Source organism: Lathamus discolor, chromosome 1 (genome assembly GCF_037157495.1).
Source record: "Lathamus discolor isolate bLatDis1 chromosome 1, bLatDis1.hap1, whole genome shotgun sequence".
Classification (NCBI taxonomy): domain Eukaryota; kingdom Metazoa; phylum Chordata; class Aves; order Psittaciformes; family Psittacidae; genus Lathamus; species Lathamus discolor.
Window position 1 is genome coordinate 54,359,829 of NC_088884.1, and position 21,227 is coordinate 54,381,055.

Below are 21,227 nucleotides of genomic sequence, written 5' to 3' on the forward strand. Positions count from 1 at the left end.
AGACCAGAAAAGGATTTGGATGCTGCAGGAAATGCTGCACACTGCCCATGTATTTTCGAGCAGTTGTTTTTAATAGTACAGGCAATTTTCGGCTTTAAATACCTGGGTAGTGGCAGCTTTATCAGTTACAGCCACCTTAAAGAACGTAAGTACTGAGCAGGTGAAATATATCCTGTAATAAAGCTATGTTTGCCTTTAGAGGATGATTTTATGCAGGCAGAACAATTACAGCATTAACTAACGAATTCTGTGTGATTGCTTAACATATTTTTAATTACTTACTCCTTTCTGGTTTATGCAAAGTTTCTTCATTATCCTCTCTTATTCCTTGGCTTAAACTTCTATAGAGCAGTTAAGGAGAAACTGCATTTGTGCAATGCCCAGTGCAAGGAGTGCACAACCCCACTGATAGATTCCTTCATTAGTTGAGATGGGAAGGGACTCAAAAAAGAGCTTCAAGAGTGATCATATGCCTGGGAATCATGTTTTAGGATGGAAGACTTTGTAAATTCATCACAGTTAGCCCAAAGACACTCCCAGGTTTAACACAAATGTAAACTAGAGAAATCTAGACAAATTTGGGGAGATTTAGGGTGGTAGAGCAGGTAGCGGTACATTTAGGCTAACCACAAAGTGAACTTTTCAATTGCAACTTTACTAATCCCTTGATATTTTATTCAGGACTGTGTTTTTAAGGTTAGGTGGGTTAAAACCTAAAAAAGCATATTGTACCACAAATCACAGTTGCAGAGTTGGAGGAGAAGTTACTGCATGGGGTTGTGTGGCCAGTGTGTGACCCAAAACCAGAATCAGATACATAATCCCCATGATGTGTTCTGGCCTTAAAATGATTTCATCTGTCAGTCTATATAGAGCCTATAGCCTGTGGTAACATGGGCACATGCAGAATTCGGGTGAGATCTCGCAGTTTTTCCTGCAGCAAAGGAATTGAAACCAATGAGAAATTTCTGCTGGAGCTGAAAGTCTTGGATTGGGATTTTTCTCACGAGATGGGAAACAGGGAAATTTTTGTGTTACTTAACTCTGGTGGTGCCACAGCCTTATCTTGCAGGGGTGCCGTGTCCCTTGCAGTGAGTGCTGCTGACTCCATCCTCTCCTTGGTGAGCTGGATGACAAGGCTGTGAGTGGTTTACAGAGAGCAGGAGCACATAACAGGTGCCTCCCCCAAGCCAGGAAGTCAACTGGAAGGGAGAGCTCTTGACATTTGTTACAGGATCGGGCCCCTGGTGTGCAGAACTGTACAGAAACGCCAACATTTGTTCTTACTAGGTGGTGTGGGGGAAAAAAGTTGGCTTTTGGAGCAGATATTTGAAAGAACAAAACAGTTCTGACAAGTTGCAGGTATGAGCCGTTGATATCTCTTTCATCATTAACAGTATGATAGGATCTGAAGGTGACCGAATCCTTTTTTTGTTTTGTTTCCTTTGCTTATGAATCAGCTCACTTTTCTGCTTAAAATAGACTTTGCTGTTAACCTCTTGCATTCTGCTGTGTGATTTCCCTACTCTCTAGGAGGTTCGTATCAGTCATTAGTTCAGTGCTGGCTTTGATATTAGATGCACAATCTTTTTGGCTTTCCAGACTATTAGAAGAGATTAATAAAAGACTCTGTACCCAAGGCTTCAGCTGTTCACCAATTTTTGAAGCACCCTGCTGTCACACACCTTCCTTCAAAAGTAATGTTCTGACTTTTCTCTGTGGTCGCAGATGTGGAGTTTCAATTCCATTTTATTTTCTTTGTATCTACACTGAGGCAAAGATTTTACATTTAATGTATGTGTGTAGCATGCCCAGGTCTCAACAGGGAAGGGAGAGGAAGCCCTTCAGAGTAAATTGCTCCTTTTATGGGGAGATGGGAAGGAATACTGCATGCCTTGGTTGTCTTAACACTGCTGTGAGCTGCTAAATAATCACAATATTTATTCCAAGAAGCAGCTGTATTTTAAATGTATGTGTAATGATTCTGATAATCTGCAGTAAGAGAATTATCCTGACACAGATTCCCACACTGAATAGTTTGCTGAAACGTATGAGGCACATGCAGTCTGATGAGATATCTTATATGGAGGTAAATCAGTATGTGATTTTGTTTTGGAAGCCATGTGAATGACTCTGTTGAGTGGCAACTTGTTATGAAGATAAGTTGGTAGGCAGATATATAGAGCACAGATGAGTTCTGAAAATAGGTGGGGTTTTATAGGGAAGAAAAACTAAGTTTCCCATCAGCACTGGGCTTGTTTCCTCTGCAAAAGCATCATAAAACACCCATAAAGAAATAACTCGTTTCGCAAGTATTCTGGCTTAAATAGCCATTGATACAGTATTTTGGGTGTCCCTTTTGCATTCCAGGGACTATGAAACACTGTCTAGATTTGTTGCCTTTAGTCTTCTTCATGTGGTCAAACAAACAAATGGAACAAATAAAGTTCTATTGCCTGACAAGCAGACAAGCACATAGAAAACAAAACAAGAGTGAAACAAAATAAAACAGGGTCAATAAGTGCCCTCTACTGAAGTAAACAATTTTGCTTGTTTGTGTCCTCTTCCAAAACTGCTGAATTAAAAGTTATTTCCCATGGATGAATAGTTCAGTTTATTAGTCTGTTTTGTGTCAATGACACCAACACCTGGGAAAATGAATTACCGCTAAAACATGAATAGCCTAAAACATGACATAGCATAGAATATTAATGACCAGCTGAATGCAGTAGTATAATTTGCTTCTTTTTTTCTCTCCTTTTCTTTTGGGAATGCAACATTTTATTCCTGTAACAGCCTGTCTCAGCACTAGTGTGCTACAACTGAAAAAATCTGCATTTTAGAGTTAGCCATGAAATAAAAGCATTTTGAAAGGCTGTGCCCCTTTTTGCAGTGACAATTACAGCCAAGCTTCAGTCATTTGTCAGGTGCCACATGTTTTTCGAAGATATGGTTTTGTTGAGAAGTAAAACACTGGGGGTGGTATGAAACCTCTCTCAGGTGTGACCTCCTTAGCATCCCTTGCTACCCAAAGTCCTCATGCTCAGCCCTGCTGCCCTTATTGAGGCTTTGCTGGGCATTTGCATGGGTAATGGGGAACAAGGACCTCGGGGACAGTCTCTTTGCCTTTGTGTGATGGGGTGATGGACATCTTTGTTTCAGGTTTTAGCCCCAGCCATTTCAGATCTAAGCTCCCAGCATTTTCATGCAGGTAGTGTTTGGCTGACTGAGCATGATGAAAGTCGTGTCTGCTTTGTCTGAGTTACAGCCAAGGTCTGAAGAGTTCCTGCTTGGTCTGGGCAAAACTCCTGATATGGGTTAGAAGGTCTTTTAGGCAGGGACTGAGACAGGAAGGTGACTGAAATGATAGCTGCCCTCCTGTTGGAGTGGAAAGAAATTCTCACAGGTCTCTGTGAAATCCACTGCTGCTGCCCCTGGAGAGCTCCCAAGGCTCCTCCATCACCCCATGGGGGCAAAACATTGCAACAGCAGCTGGGAGATGGTGAGCAATTTCTCAAGGGCTACCTCTCCCCAGGGCTATCAGAGGAAATGTTCTTCTCTGCCTGCAGCTCTGCTCCCTCGCTTCTACATTTTGGTTTGCCCTCGACTAGGAAACCCTTTCCTTGTTGCTGTTTTCCCTGATTCTGAAGTTGGTGTTCACAGGTATAAACAACTTCCTGTGCACAACTTAATGCTCCCTAAAGGGTGTTGCTACCCTTCAGCTGTCTCCCTAGATGCAAATGTATCTAAGTGACAGAGAAACACTGTTCATAGAAAGAGTTGTCTGGAAGTCATCTAGTCCAATCCACCGCTCACAGCAGGGTTGCCTTCCAAGCTAGGCTGAATCGCTCAGGGCCTTGTCTAGCCAAAATACCCAAGGAAGGAGATCCCACAGCCTCTCAGGGTAATCTTTCTCAGTGCTGCACCACTCTCAGGGAAGAAGAATCTTCCCTTGTGCTGGGTCAAAGTTTGTGGGGCTGCCACATTTGTCCATCACCTTGGAGTTTCCTGAGTATTTGAAAAACAGCAAGAAGCAGTGACAGATTCTTGCTGTCCATTGGCATAACTCCATATACGTAGCTCAGGATGTAGTGTGCAGGATCTGTAGATGTGGATTTTGTTGGCAGATGTGGGCTTTATTGGTAAATGGAACTAAACTACATTATTAACTAAGAAAATCACTAGCACAAGTTCCACAGTGCTTTCTTTCACTGAAACCTCTAGACCTCCACCATTGTCACCTTGCTTGGTTTCATTCTTGTTTTGAGCTATGATCTTTCTTCGTCCCTGATGTTGCAAATCTGTGCCCCTAGCAAAACTCTCTTGTACTGCTGTCTCATTTCTCTGCATGCTAAAAATCTCAGCTAGGCTTTCATCTCATCTTGACATGGCAATAGCCTCTTTGAACGGGCAGTTAGTTCCTTGGGCAATGCTGCTAGCTCCTCATCCTCTTCTTCAACTCTTCCCTAGGTACTGTCCACTGGCAGAGCCAGGGCACTGGGCTAGAGGACCTTTTACCTTAGTGGCTGTTCTGATGCCCAGACATGAATCGTTTCTTTCTTGGGTTTCAAATTTTTAAGTATAAGGTTCACTGGTAGCAATCACCATCCTCAGAACAGGTGCTTCACAGTGACCCACAGATTTGGAAAGCATCATTTCTATTTTATAAATGGGAAACTGAGGCTCTGTGATATAAAGCAACATCCTAAAGGAGCTTTGCAACATATCTCTTAGCAGTACTGCCTTTCCGATGTCAGAGCACTACCTAAACAGAATCACCTCCCTCATCAGAGAGGATATGTAGTGTCTTTAAATACCAGTTTCATTTTGTAGGTGGTTTCCACCTTTATGTTCTAGCACTGTCTTCTTGTGTTCTTATCTCACAAACGTTTCACTCGGAAAAAAGGGAGTGGAGCTGGTTTCTCTGTCCATGAATAGATGGACTATTAGAGACTGTTGGCACCTGAATGAGCTCGTTATCTTCAGATAACAAAGGAATTGCTCCATCCTGGGGAAGGTCAGGCTACCCAGTTTCTCTGGAGCAGGCTGGGAATGAGGGACAAGCATTGCCTTAGAAGCAGGGCTCAGAGGCTGAATACAGAGAAAGCTTGGGAAGGGAAAAGGGAAAAGAGGAGCATACTTCTGCAAAAGAGAGTCCTTTTGGATGGGGCTTTGAGCAACCTGGCCTAGTGGAAGACGTCCTTGCCCATGGCAGGGGGTTGGAACTGGATGAGCTTTAGGGTCCTTCCCAACCTAAACCATTCTATGATTCTGTGATTCTTTATAATGAAGCAGTACTTGTTAATGAGAGCTGCAGAAGAAAGGCTTCGATTTGGTGTGGCAACACCTTGTGCAGGAGTGAAACAGGGTCCTCCTGAGAGGGCCTGGAAAAGGGCTGGCAAAGGATGGTGAAGAACTGAATGCAAGGAACTGCAGATGGGCTCTTCTGCTTTATTTAGCTCTATATATTTTCTTGCACATCTCAAGTAGACAGTAATTATTTTTACAAATGTTACATAGTTGATCTGCTGTGTATTTGTTTATCCCTGAGGTGGCAAATTAAAAGTGGAGGGCTTACAAGGGTGGAGTGCATGCAGAAATACAAGCTGAAACTGCTGGAGAGCTGGGAGAGCCAGCATTGGTCTCTGGTTCTGTCTGTGTGTCTAGGGGAAAAGTACTTGAGGGAGGACCTGTGTCCTGAGAACACGCTTAGAAATCTACTGTGCCTGGAATTTGTTTTAAGGAAGCATAAAAAGCACATGGGGTCAACATGCTGTGACCCAAACACAGCCCTGCTATGCATAATCAGAATATTATGTGTAGGGTTTTGAAAGGATTTAGCAGGTTTGGGGGACTGCAGGTCACTTTTTTTGCTCACTTTGCCCTTTTTCCTGTGAAAGTCAGAGACAGATTGAAATCTGCTGACTCCAGCACTTAGAAGATCGTTCAGAGGACCCGGCTCCTGGCTCTGAGTTTCCAAATCCTGCTGAGAATCAGAACACGTCCAGAGGAACGTCAGATACCTAAAGTTAGAAGGAGAAGTAATTCTGCTTATCTTCTCAGCTGAACCTCAATTATAATGTTTGCTGACAGCTTTCTGATGCTCACTGTAACTGTAGCTTGTTTTTTTATGTTTTCTCACACTGCAGAAAGAGCATATTCTTGTCATGCAGCTGTTGCTTACTGTGTCTTCCTTCTGCTTTTGGTGGATTTTCCCATGTTCGTATCCGTAGCTTTTGAGTCCTTCTGTCACTGAACAGCTGTGGGCTGATACTAGATAGAGCTGAATTTTTCCTGTGTTCACACACAAGCAGGCTTGTGAACAAAAGATTTTAAAGAAAGCTGATAAATGAACAAGGTCTTTTGTGCGATGCAATGTTGCTAACATTGCAGACAATAAAAATCCTTGTATTTGTACTCACTGAAAGCAAAGGAAGACATAACTCAATCTGTTTTATCTGTGAGCCTCCAAGCTTTTCCCTACAGGCTTGAGAGAGGCTGTTCTATAATGAACTCATCTTTCATGTGACAGAAAGGGAAATGCTATCTCACAGCCTAATGGTTATATTTCTATCTGCCATTTAACTTGGATGTTGCCTTCTAAGGGGACCCCCTGTTTTTAGTGGTCAGAGCTTACTTAAGAGAGGACCAGGACTTCCCGGGTAGCTCCAGCTCTGACACTTGCAAATGACATAGCTTCCCTCTGTCTACCAGGACAGCACGTACAGTTATCCCGAAGTATGTCCATCTCTGGCATTCTCTGAGGTTCGATTCAGTGTATTTTGCCAGCTGTTTGGCAGGCAGAAGACAGTGGGCCCAGCCCCGGGCACACTGGCTGCCATTGTCTCCTGAGTGGGATGGCAATAGGAGCATACATGAGGAAGTATCGTGTACACTCGTCCCGTTCTTGCATCTCTCTCTCATTTCCTTGCAGCTTTGGTTTTGACTGAGGACCATGGGGACATCAGCTTTATTTCTTTTTCCTGTTTCCTTAACTTTCTTTTATTTTCCATTCCTGAAGTAATTCTTCCACACATAAAAATAAAAGCCCTAAACCAGCAGCAACTGACCCATTTAGCTGGCACCATCCACTGTCCACTCTTGCACGAGTGGGCATAAGGACACAGACAGATCCTGGTGCCATGGGAGGGGGCTCCATGGGGAGTTCTCTTGCCAGCTTACCCCAAGCAAAGTGCAGGAGGCTTTTCTGAGGCGGGAAGGGCAGGGTGTACAATGATGAGTTTGGCACAGAGCTGGCCACCCTTTGCCCCCTCTGCCAAGGGGCTTTGCCAGCATGGACATTTGTGTGTGCCGGGGAGAGCAGTGTGGGCTCAGGATGGGGAGGGGTGGATATGCAGACAGATGGACAAGGGAGGATAGAAGGGTTATGCCCAGCTCAGCTCAGCCTCCCCGAGAGAGGCCTGTGTCACAGCTGCTTGGGACACTGCCAGTGGTGGGCTCTGGAGTGAGTGTGGTGGGAGGCAGGGGGAAGCACCAAACCCAGCCTTGGTATTGCAACAGAAAAAGAAAGCAATAAAGTAAATTTTGGAATAGCTGGTGGCAAGACACAGGGGAAGGTGGATCCTTGGTCTGAACTGGCTTTGCGCTGTCCCATTGTTTTCCTGTACTGCTTCATCTGCCTCTTATGTGCAGGATTGCAAGGTTGCTGGGGCAAAGATTTATGTTTGTGCAGTCAGGAACCTGGGGACACGTCCGTATGCCTGCAAGGAGACCTAGGTTCAGGTCCACCATCTCTTTGGGCAGCCCAGTCATTGCACTGGGGTACACTTCCCCAGCAGGGAGCTGCGAGGAGAAATATGTGAAGGCTTCCATGGCATTCATCTGTTATAGAAAATGCTGCTACAGATAGAAGGGCAGAGTAAAAATTTTCCATGATTTTTAACAGTTTAGGACAGTGAAACCAGCCTTGGCAAATGTCAGCCCATCAAGCCACACTGCTCTGTTGGTGTAGGTCTGTGTACATTACAGCCTTGTAGAGAACAGTGAGACTTGAGAGACATTTTTCTTTCAGCCAACTGAAAAAAATGCAATCCTCTGAGTGAATTAGCTCTCACATAGACTGACACAAAGCCAGAGTGCCAGCTTCTGCTCTCGAAAAGCTATTTCCCATTTTCATCCTATGTGAGAGATTGACATGTAACTGAAAGGGATTAGGAAAAGAAGTGTAAAGGAGTAAGTGGTATATGGGGTGCAGCTAGTCTACTGTTGGCACTTTCCAACAAATGTGCACTTTTTCTTCTACTGGTCCTTCCATACGAAAAGGGCTCCTTATAAAACATAGTAGAGCCTCTTTAGTGTCCCGCAGTCCTTTCCATGCTGCTCTTCTCTTCCTGAGCCCTACAGAAACTTGGCAGCTACAATGCATCTGGTGTCCTGTGATTGCTGCTCAGCATGCTGAATGGTATCATCTAATTTCTTCCTTGGGCTCCCTGCCCTTCGGTTCAGACCCACCTGCTGCCTCTCATTGTACTGGTGCATGTGTGGCCGCTACCATAATGGGAGCCTGGCTTGTGGTTACCAGCCCCACTTGGGATGGTGTTCCCCAGTCAGCATAGATGAAGTGTCATCCTAAGAGCAGGGTCTCGTGCTGGGGAGATGTTGCTGCCAACCCTGCCCCATTGCAAATACTCTGCATCTGACACTGAGAGCCTAGGAAGAGGTTCCTCTGAATCCTTTTGTTTTCCGCTCCCACTAATGATGGCTTAATAACTCTGCTGAAAGCATGGCAGTGTGAGTGAAGGGAAGAGAACTGTATGGGACGTTAGGCACAGAAGGACAGGGCCAGAGAAGAAAAAGTCAGTGGAGAAAAAGGGAGCCTTTTGGGGGGCAGAGAGATACAAAAGTGTCAGTTGTGTGAAAAGTGGAGACCTGTGGCAAAAAACACAGCTTCAACTCTGCATAGGGTGCTGTGCCAGCAGGAGCTAAGCTACAACAGTGGGCACTGATGGAAAATGACAGCTGCAGTTTAAGTCAAGGAAGGCTTCAGGGCCATCTTCCATCACATTTTGACAGGCTGCAGCATGGTACTGGCCCGGACATCCTACATCATCTCAGTTGGCATGAGGAGGAATTAAGAAATCTGGCAGAAATCTGAGCAAACCAAGGAGCTGAGGTGAAGGAACATAGTATCGGCGACAGCCCAAATGTTATAAAATGATTTTAGCTAAAGACTTAAAGAAAACACAACGTGTTGGGGGCATTACTTACTAAATATTTTACACCAAGGAATTATTATAATCTATAAGATTGTATTAGTGGGGGCAATACTTTGTAAACAAGAGAAATCAAATTTTGCTCTAAAAAGTAGCATGGAGTTGGAAGGGATCACCTCTATCACCAAGGCAAAGTGTCTGCAAATCACAGGCCACTGAAAAAAAGGTGCTGAGCTCAAAGGAACTCATCAACCACTTATTCCCTATGACCCCACCACAGCTCAGGTTTTTCAGCACTCCATAAGAAAATCCTACAGGAAAAGACCAAAGCAAAGCCATGGGAAGGCTTTATCATGGAAGAGCGGGATGGATCAAGGGCTTTGCTGGGATAGTTGGCTCCTGTACTAACAGGGAATTTTACTTCCCTGGTGATGCTAAAAAACAGCTCTTCATTGAATAGCTTCCAAAGTCTTTGTCAGTGAGCAGACTGTTTTTGTTCAGAGAACGTCAGCATGACCACTAGCCAGGGATGCTGGAGGTTTCAGTGCTCTGAGGAGCCCCACATGGTCACCCACATCTTCCTTCAAACTGTGGTTGGCCAAGGAAAGGCAAAATCCATAGTTTTCATGGAAACATGTTGTTCATCAGTTGGTGGAAATGAACTGCTTCATCAGCTGGTGCATCAACTGGTTGAACCTTCTTTCCAGCTCCTACGTAGGTGATACTAACACCTATGTACTGCAATCACAGGCAAAGTTCTCTCCTCTGGAGTTTTCCCATTTAGTTATTATCTCCCTTTTTTTTTGTAAATTTCTAAAACTTCATCATCACTGGGGAAAAGTAAAAGAAAGAAGATTGGAAAGCAGATGGAAATTAACCTTGCTAACTGCATGGTACTGCACAAGAAAAGGTGTATGTCTGATGTGCCCTGTGAAGTCACTGGAAGCCTAAGCACCTCTGATGGTGGGCACCATCCTGCTCAGTTTTAACCAATTCTGAGGTGTTTAATTGTGTAACATTTTTTGATAAAGCTTTTTTGCTCATGTGCCACAATAGTAACTTCCCAGTTAGAGATCACAACCTGAAGTGGGATGAGTTTCTTAGCCCAACAGCAGCTCCTTTTCACCCACCAGGATTAGGGGTGGTGGAATAGATCTCTCTTCAAGGAGGGCAGGAGCTAGGGGGTGGTGGGGAAGCACTGCTGAGCTGACAGGGGCTTTGTTGAGGGAGCTCTCTGCTCCTGCCTTTCGGTGATTAAGAGGAGGAATGGTCAGTGGTAGACCTCCATTTGCATGTTTGCTACCCAGAAGTCCTCTGACGACAGTTGGAGTCAGTGCCAAATCAAAACCACCTGGATGTGGAGGAAAAAGGGTTGCCAGAGTCTTCCCTGTGCATTTCCCCTTCTGAATGATGGAGGTTTCTTTGAGTAGTGGTGCAGTCCAAGGTGGAGTTCAGGGCAGAGCCATTGGGGGTACTGCAAGACAGCAGGTGATGAGATGAAGCCTTCTGATAAAGGGGTACAATAGTAATGTAGCAAATTGTCGGGTGGCACCCAATAGTTGCTACATTGCCAGCATAAACCTTAATGTACCATAAGCAAGGATTCCCCTAAAACATATGAGCTTAAAAACAGTGGTACATTTCACTCCTTCTAAGTTTGAACACCAAAGCCTTGCTTCAACCTCCTATATTTTTTGCTGCAAAGATGAAAATTCATCTGTAATCTATGGCTCCAGAACTTGGGACCATAGACAAAGCCACGAGACCTTATAAAACACTTAAGATCCTGTGACTGTGACTATGCTGTTTTCTGGCTTGTTTTGTTGTTTTGTTTTCCCCACAAAGTGTTGGCCCAGCAGAAATGTTCTGTGAAGAGTGACAAACCTTTGCGAGTTTTCAGGGCCAAGCAGAGCTGGATGTAACATTTCTGACGAGGTGGAGAGGGAAAGGCTGTGGTTGGAGAGGAGCAGGAACGCTGAATAACATGTGAATTACAGGTGGGAATAAAAGATTAGAATTTCTTGTACAAGGCATGCAGAAATCAGTAGTATCATTTCAGTATTTGTTATCACAAAGAGAAGAAGGTACTAGGTAAATTCAAGGAAAGAAGGGCAGATCAGACAGTTTCCATTAGAAAATCCCAATCCTGTAAAGTGTTGAGCTCTTTTGTAAACTGGTTTCAGTTTCTATGAAATCATGTAAAGGAAAACTCAGGAAAAGACCTGGTCTAACTTTTCTTTCTTTTTCTTTTTCTTTTTTCTTTTTTTTTTTTTTTTGGGTAAGATAGTGTATTTTTTCACTTTGAAACACCTCTTTCAATGAGACTTTCTATGGAGTTTGTGTGGTCTTGCTGTCAATGAAAACCTGAGTATAAGCCAAAATCCTCTGGGCTGTTCTGAAACTATTTATTGCTGATGAAATTTTTGTCCATGGAGAAGTGTGGAATTTTCAGTCTTCTTTCTGCTTGAAGCTGAGCTGAAATTGGACTCCCAAAATCCTTTGGTGTGAGCAGAATCCACAGCTGCTGAGTACACCAGCCCCTCCAAGCCCATGGAGCCCATAACCTAAATATGTATTGAGTGGATGAAAGATGCATCATGCAGGGAGAGTGGCGAAGGGCTCGATCTGCAAGGGGCTTAGCAGTCCTGGTCTCAATCCAACAAACTTTTAGAGGTTTTAGATTCATTCTCAGTGATTCAGTAACTATTTTCATACCTGAAGTTAAGCACCTGCTTAGGGAATTTGCTGGATTACAGCCTGAAAACTGGGCAGCCTGCGATCAGGTCCATTTTTAACTCACTACTTTCAGACTGTTTTCCTCCTCAGTATCACTGCCCTAGTTCAGATCCCTTCTTGATTCTTCTCCCACCCTTTCAATTTCTAGGCTCCAACAGAAACTCCTTAATATCTCTGAAAATTAATTTTTCTTTGTTAATTCCTTGCTTTTGTTTATATTTCTCCCCAAGTTTTTATAACCTGCAGCTTGCATTTATGCACAAATCATTCATTCATCCCTGATCACATGTTTAATGCATTTTAATGACACCCATACTAACGCCATAATTTTAACACCTTGGGAAAGAAAAAACAAACAAAGTCCTTCCATTTCGATTCATTGCTGTTTATCGTTACCCTTTGTTTCCGGTCTTCTAGCCGGTTTGCAGCCCATATGTTAATACTTCTTTCCCAAGCCAATTTGGACTAATTTTTCTGCTGATCATTTCATGGGACATAGGATCAAATATTTTTACTAAAATCCAAACACATTGTATCTCTTATATTCCCTTCATCCACTAATTGTGCAACCCATCCAAAAATTGATTAAATTTATCTGGCAAAACCCAGTCTTCTCAACCTCTTGCTGCCTGTTTCTCACGATTTGCTTACCCTGGAGATGTCTAACAATGTACCACCTCCTCCACCCCCCTTGTTGTTTCCATACTGTATTTTGGATAGAAGCTGAACTTAGGGATGAGGCAGTCTCATGGCCCTCCCACATTGCAGTGGGCTGTAAATACTGGGAAGAAGGAGTGCTGCTGAGAAGTGAGTGTTACTGGGTGCGCTACCAGATGAAACACTTCCCTGCCAAATAAGCAGTGGTTCGGAGTTCTTGCACACAGTGTCACTCTTGCTCTGTGTCCCAAAGGGCACTTTCAAAAGAGTAGGCATCAAAAGAAAAACAAACAAACTTGCTGATCATTTTAGACATTTGGGTCTCTCGCTCGTGGTCTGAGATGATCCATACATCAGTGCTGGATAGGCTAACAGTATGTTATTTAATTTCTTACACCTAAAAATACCTTGAAAAAGCCCTTGATGTCTCAACTAGGACTGGAAGTAGGTATGTTGGAGTGAGCAGGCTCTGAATTCCCTGTATTTAAAAAGGCTTCTTAGGAAAAGATCCACTGCAATGGGAGGAAGGACATTGTTGTGAGCTAGTAATGGAGGTAGATGCATATTTGAATCAAAAGGGTCCACTGTAACTAAAATGTACAGTGCTTCAAGTTATGAGGAGGAGCAAAGACTGTATGGAAGGTAACAAGTACATACCACAGCAGATACAACCCAAGGCAGTAAAATGAGAGTTCGAAAATAATAATTGTGCTCTTTTAAAACCTAAATTTTCGATGCTTTTCAAATCATATTCAGGTTTATGATATAAAACATTCTGGTAGAGAAAACAGTGGGAAACAAAAATAGATCATCATATATCTGGCTTAGTACAAACTATGTGTTTTCTCCGTGTGTGTTGGTACTCCAGCAGAGCTATGTGTATTGCATACTTGATAGCAATTTGGTGACCACAAATGATTTATTTTATTCCAAAGCATAAAATGCTGAGATTTTCAAATCCATCCGAATCTTCCTAACGGGCTTCCCAAAAGTACTTTGTTTTAGGTGAGTCTGATGTTGAAATGGCCCCAGATGCTTTGACTGGCAGAGACTCCACATTAGACTGTGGTGTATTGATCCTTGGAAAGGGAATTGCAGTCCTGTGGCTGGGCTATGTGATCAGACCAGGTACCCCAGTGATGTAGTGCAAGGAACCTGTAAGTCTCTTTAAGCAAGAAGCCTCAAGCGGTGAGAGAGCACTGATGTGGTGGCTTGTAGCAATGGAGAAGATTGTGAGCTCCCTCATTGCTCCTTCCCAGGAGGCAGCACTCTGACACCACTGAAAAGCACTGCTGAATATTGAGCTAGCTTAAGATGAAATACGTAGGGTGAGTTCAACAGATCAAATCAAAACATATCAGTCAAGGGATGCTGAAATTGTTTTGGTAGCAAGTGACAAAATTAAGAGTTTTGCAATCCCTATGTATTTTTACTACTGCATTTGATGAATCCCTCCTGAGGCAGGAGGAAAATAAGCGTTGTGATATTTTCCTGGTATCGGATATTTCTAGTCCTCCTCAACTCAGGTTCTGAATAATTTCATTTTCCAGCACACAAATGTTTGCATCCTTGCATACCTGCTCTCTCCTAATGTCAAACCTTAGTTCCTTTTTTATCCGAAGCTGTGTGCTTGCAAAGGCATCTCAGAAGAAAGCTGGAATATTCCTTCTGAGTGTAGGGAGGTTTGTTTAACACTTTAAACTGTAGGTGAAATCTTGAAGGCATTACTTGATTTTATTTAGGCTTTTATTAGGTAAAGTCACTTTTGATTAAATTGATGCCTGTGTAAATACAACACTATGGCCACCCTGCCAAAGATCTAGCCTTTGGTAAATGAGTTGGAGACAAGCACATCCCTTTTCTCCTGCCTTACTGCAGGTGGACTATCGTGCTCGTTGAGGATTAACGGGTAAACAGCAGCAAAATGTGATTGTGTTTTACTGGGGAATGTGCCCAGATGCTTTGTATTTTTTGTTTATCAACTCCTTCTAAGAAAACATCTGGGCCAATACCCTGTTTGTCAGCTCAGTGAGCCCTGACACAAAATGAGTACCTTGTAGTGTAGGTTTGCCCTTCATGTAAGTTTGCACCAATGGATCTTTGGTCAAAGACATGTACACGACCTTTTAGGTGAGAAGTCATTGTAGCAGAGCTATAAATAGATCTGCGCTTCTCTATCTATCTCATTTGGGGGATACATGTTTTACAATTTTGAAAACTCATGGATGCTCAGGTTTTTTTCTGGCTTTCAGTAAATTGAGGTATCTACACAACACAACCAGATCAGATACAGACCTAATGTACCTAAAATGTTTTCCCCATGACCTAATTCCTCCTGGTTTAATCCATTTCGGACACTCTTTTGGAGAGTTTGGGGTTTGCTTGTCTTCCCACTGCTGCCTGGCTGTTTCTCCAATAGCAAATGTGAAGAGGCTCTGCTTAGGCATTGTGCTTGCTCTTTTCCCGTGGAGGAGCTCTGTGTGCTGAAGAAGTCCCAGAGCTGTGGTGCCAGGAATGGTTTATTTTTCCTCTTCAGTTTGGTGCATTAGCAAAGCAGAGTTGCCAAGGATAAACCACTGGATATCCAACATTACTTTTCCCTGTTCTTTGCCAGCTGAAAGGTAAATATGTTTTAACCTTTGGGATATTTTTTCCCCTTTCTTTCTTTTTTCTTCTCATTGATCAGAGAGAGCTTGCAGTAATTTCAAAGGAAGCAATACAACATTTATCTCAACGTATATGATGCTGCTTGCCATTATGCTCTACCTCCAGACACCTGCAGCACTGGCAGACTAATTCCAAGGAGGGAGTATGCTTGGCATTGGTCTGTGTCTGTGGATTAGGTCCACTACTCCTCTGGGAAATCCACAGCTGGAAAACATTAAAGTTCACTATTCCTGCTATGAAAAGGCTAAGCTAGTGTACCTGAGGGTGCGGTATGCTTTGAGGTGATCAAACAGCTACTGCCACTTAACAGGGTAGTCCTGCCCCCACCTCTCATCACCCCCCTCGCCTCTCTTGTGCCAGTGGTGGTGTTTCCCAGGTCAGGCAGGGAGCAGGAAGCTGTTAAGTTGTTGCAGCTGTGGTAGTTTGCTGTCAGTTTAGGTCGTATGTCCCCCCCCCGTGTCCCACAGATCAGTTCAGTGGGAGGTCAGCTGAGCTCAAGAGCTTGTGGCACACAGATGTGGAGAAGGGCAGGAGGACCGCCTCAGCTCTGTGAAAACGGGGCATTCAATCAGTTCAGACATAACATGAAAATGTGGTTCCTACAAAATAATAGTCTGATGGCTTCTCTGAATCTTGCAGGAGCAAATCCCTTACTGACAGGAAAGAAAGTAGAGTCAACTCGTATTTACCATGATAGTAAATGGATTCACAGGTATTTTCTTCCTCCTAGTTTTGTCTGCTGTCTCCATTTAGGTGACAGTGTGTTGGAGAAGGGACAGTCTGTTGCATGCGTGTGTTGTGTCTAGTGCTATGAGACTTATGCCTTCATCTGAATTCTCTAAGCACCACTGCAGTGCAAATAATAACAACATCATAATAGCACAATGGGGGAGAAAAGGAGAGATTTTCCAATCCCTGAAGGACCTGGACAATAAGTCTTACAAGGAACAGCTGAGGGAACTGAGTTTGTTTAGTCTGGAGAAGAGGAGGCTCAGGAAGAACCTTGCTCTCTACAACTACCTGAAAGGAAGATAGAACAAGGAGGTGGCTAGTCTCTTCTCCCAAGTAACAAGCAATAGGAGAAGAGGAAATGTCCTCAAGTTCTGCCAGGGGAGGTTTAGATTGGGTATTATGAAATGTTTCTTCACAGAGAGAGTGTTCAGGCATTGGAACAAGCTGCCCAGGGAAGTGATGGAATCAACATCCCTGTAAGTGTTCACAAATCATGTAGATGAGGCCCTCAGTGGTTAGTGGTGGACTTGGCAGTGCTGGGGTGATGGCTGGACTTTCAAGCATTTGGTGATCTTAAACATCTTTTCCCACCTAGCTGATTCTATGGTTCTATGAAAGTTTCTGAGATGCAGCAGCACTTGGCAGTCCCAAAATGACTGAGGGCTTCCCCTGTCTCTGAGTTAGGGTGGTTCTGATGACTTTCCTGAGGCAGGGTAACATAGCTTTTTTTTAATTAAAAAAAAAGCCTCTACATGTAAGCAGTGAAATTACAGCCTTTAATAAACCTGGTGTAGTCTCAGCCAAGCAGACTACATCAAATGGTCCCCAGTCTTTGACATGCCACTGCAGAGAAGGGAAGGGTGGCTGGGTCTACTGGGCAGCTTATCCCTGGCCCTGTAGGCAGAGCAAGATGTCCATCCTCTCCTCCATGCACCCCATGTGCTGACATCAGTTCAGTAACTGCGGCTGCAGGGGAAGAATTGGGACAGAGGACTCATGCTGCCACAGCTCCAGCTTCTCCTGGCTGGGCTGATGCCAGGCCCCATGCTTGCAAGAGCTTTTCCTGCCATGGCTTGAATATGGTGGCAGTGTGGACTTTGCTGCAATGCACAGGTGCAACAGCCCTGTCCTCTGTGGAAAGTCTGAAACTTTTGGCTGATGGGTGTTTGCCTTGAGCTTGTAGTTGAGAGGACAGGAAGGACAGATGGCCTCCTGCACATCCCAGGGGATTTGGGTTAGTGCAGGTAGTGCAAAACCCAGTGAGAAGAGAACACAGAGCAGGCTCCCAACTTTTGGGTCTGTTGTTTACAGCTATATAGAATCAGAGAATCACAGGGTGGTTTGGATTGGAAAGGAACCCCCCTGCCATGTACAGGGACACCACACACTAGACCATGTTGCCCAAGGCTCTGTCCAACCTGGCCTTGAACACTGCCAGGGATGGAACATTCACAACTTCCTCAGGCAGCCTGTTCCAGTGCCTCACCACCCTTACAGTTAAGAACTTCCTCCTTACATCTAACCTAAACTTCCCCATTTTAAGTTTGAACCCATTACCCCTTGCTTGTCGCTACAACCCCTGATGAAGAGTCTCACTCCGTCATCCTTGTGGGCCCCCTTCAGATACTGGAAGGCTGCTATGAGGTCTTCATGCAGCTTTCTCTTCTCCAGGCTGAACAGCCCCAACATTCTTAGCCTATTTTCATATGGAATATATGTATTTTCACTGCACTCCTCTTTGCTGTCGAAGACCGAATTATTTTTCTACCACACTGCGGTTCCTGAAGGTAATATACTACTATTAAAGCTGCACTAAAATAAAAATAAATCCAGTCTTTCCCAGTGTTTTACATCCATGTAAATGCCTCTGGGATCAGGTTGAGTACTGCTGAAACTTCACCACAGCTGAGAGGAGAGATGTGGCCCACTGCTCTTTCCAGGCGCTGAGGGATACCATGCACTGACTGTCACAGTTTGTGTGGTGGGTGATCGAGGGAGTTTCCATGGCTCTTTGTGTGCAGTAGGTGTCATTAAAAACTCAACATTTGCCATCCTGCCTTGGCTGTAGCACTTGGATGGTTGCAGCTCCCAGATGCAGTGTGGTCAGTCAATGACTTGGTGTGTCGGTTTGCGACTGTCCTAGAGGCACTGTTTTCTCTTGAGCAAAAAGAAAACATGTTTGTGGGGTCATGGTAGCTGCAGGTCTCTGTGTGTGACCGCAGCAGTCGCCTAGACCTAGGAGCAAGAAGAAGAATAAATAAGCTTGCCTTGTCATGGTGATTGGTCTTGACAACACCTCAACACATTTATCTAGTGGCTGAGGTCCTTAACCAGGTTGTGGACAACTATTTTTCTATTCCTAGTTAGGTGCAGACCTTGGAACTTTGGGGCATACCTCTTTTGTCTGTGAAAGGTTGTCTGATGCTAAAACCTCTTATGGATGCATGCAATGCTCAGGTATTACAGGGATTCAAAGTTTCTAGGTCTCTTCTCAGTTATGATACACAAGCAGAAAGATTTGGAAGGAGAGGTAGTGTTGGTTAGAGCTATTGATAATGAAGTGCATTATACCAGCCTGACAGTGGCAGCCTGAAATGTCAGATCCGAAGGGGAAACATTTTGCATGAATATTTTGTCCCGAATGCTCTCTACTTCTACCACCTTTTAATAGTGGGGATGGGGGGAAGTGAAAAAATGGTAAATGAGCAAGGATCTCATAGGTCAAGGGTAGGCCAGCTGGTGTCTGTTCTTTCATCTTTTTTCTTTGACTTTCACCATTGTCAGATTGCCTACAAAACCAGCAATCCCAAAAACAGAGGAACTGTTCAGATTTTTATAGACTGTCTCAAGAAATGTGGTAAAAGACAAAATTGTAGTAGGTACAGGTCTGAGTAAGAAAACTGGGTAAATTCCAGAATTAAGAGGTTAATGTGCAGAGCAAATTTTTCTCTGTATAGCAGATCTGAACAGTCTCTGAACTGCTGCAAATTCTGATGATCCTGATCCTTTCCCTACAGATGGTGTCTACAACTTTCTCACAAGAGGTTGTAGAGATGGAGGTGCTGATCTCTTCTTTCTAAATGTGAGGGAGTGGCTTAAATCTGCATCAGGGGAAGTTCAGGTTGGGTATTAGGAAAAAGTTCTTCTCTGAGAGGGTGGTCGAGCATTGAAACAAGCTCCTCAGGGAAGGGGCCATGGTGCCAAGCCTGATGGTGTTCAAGAAGCATTTGGACAGTGCTCTTACACATATAGTTTAATATTTAGGTTGCCCTATGCAGAGTCAGGACACATGGGCTTTATAGGTACCGCACTTTCCTTAACTTGGTTCAGTCATTAGGTCTTTATCTGTCTACCTCATGTCCTGCACATCTGAGTGGGAAGCGGAGAAAAGACTAGAAGCTGGCTTGCAAGTTTTCACTGTCATTTCATCTTATTAGCCTGAAATAAATTCTGAGGAGTCATGAAACATTCTAGTCTGAAACACTAAAAATGTTTCCGTAAATTCTGTAATATTTTTTTACATGATAGCAGAACCATCTTCTCACCTTTTGTAATTCTAGTTTCATAACTGTACTGAACAGAGAGAAAAATTCTCATTCTGAGTAACATACATGTTAAGTGGACTAAGCAGACCAGATAAGAGTGATGAAGATTCTTATTTTTATGGACGAGTCACAAATCAACAAAATTAGTTGATTTTTCCCCTTTCCAAAATCATATGGACAGTGTTCATAAATGACTTTGGATGCCTAACCAGACTTCAGAGAAGTGGGCAGAGCTCAGGCTTTCCTGAGCTCTTAGTTCTCTGCCTGAAAACTGTGTTTTAAGGAATTGACAAAGTGATTTTAAAAATTCTCCATAGGTTTTTTTGGTTTTTTGTTTTTTTTTTTTTCTGGGAAATGAGATGCTTCACAACATTTTCCCTTTCCAGGATTTCCTCCTCTAACAATTAAGAGATAAATCATTTCTGGATAATTCTATTTTTAATCCAGTACATCATAACTGAAATGCAGATCCTTTGCAACAGGATGTTCTTGAGAAAGCAGGACTGTGTAAGGCAAGACGAGGAATCTCCGACGGGAATGTTTGGCAGACCTGTGACAGAAGAGATGTCTGACAGTCAGTGCAAGTCAAAAAACCAGAAGCATACCTGAAAAAAGTGAAACAAGCAAAAGGTTGAGTGAAATAGATCCCCTGAAGCTTACACAGTGTTGTACACTGGGAAACTTCCACAGAAAGAGAGACTGGAACAAGTGGAAAAGAAAAAATGCAATCATCGCCTCTTACATCTTAGCAATGTGCTAAGTCCTGTAACAAAAATATTCTGAAAGGTATCATTGGGCCCGAAGAAGCTCATACATCCCCGTGCTGAAGAGCAGCAAGCGCTGCCTGTGGAGATTATCATGGTCCAAAAGCTGTGCTGTCCTGTTGACTCAAGCACAGTGCCATGTAGGCATGGTGTCCTTGCGCTTCTCTTGTGTCACTTTTCCTTGCATGAACTGTTTGGGGTTTTTTTGTGTGGTTTGTTTTTGTTTTGTTTCTTTTTGTTTTTTTTTTTTTTTTTTGTTTTATTGGGGGAAAATATTACCAAAAGCTCATTTCAGAGAAGATCTGAATGAAGCTGTAGCACAACACAGTGTGAGAGTTACCTCATGTAGAAAGGCTCATTTAGGACTTTGTACTTCATTAGCCTCCAGGAAACACTCAGGGCAATAACAGTAAATGAACCAAAAGCATCAGCTTTTATTAAATATCAGAGCTTTCAAATATAACAAAAGTCCTAAAAGTCTACTGAAAGCTGGAACACCTTTACATACCAGACACAGTATCTGAGGTGCCACCTGGTAAAGCAATCAATCATGAGTGTGCCTTTCTGTGGGCAAATGCAACTCCCGCTGTTCAAGTGTATGAAAGCAGTACCTTGAAATGACTCCAAAGCTATAATGGTATCATGAAAAGAGAGCATAAATTCTTTGGTTAATCTAGGCAGCCAATTGGTGTGAAATTTCATGTAAGCTTAGTTTTAACACCCTTTGATACTTGTTTTGCAGTTTTCACTTTTTTTTTTTTTTTAGATTTTTTTTTTCTTTTCTTAAGTCTCTTACAAAAAGTCTTTGAAATCAGATGATGTGTGAAATTTAACCACTTCTGGTTTAAAATTCATATATATATGGACATTATTTTGGGGTTTGTGGACTACATATGTATAAATACAGAGTCAATAATAAAAAAGTCCTAGTGTCACGGATGCTAAGTTTTTTC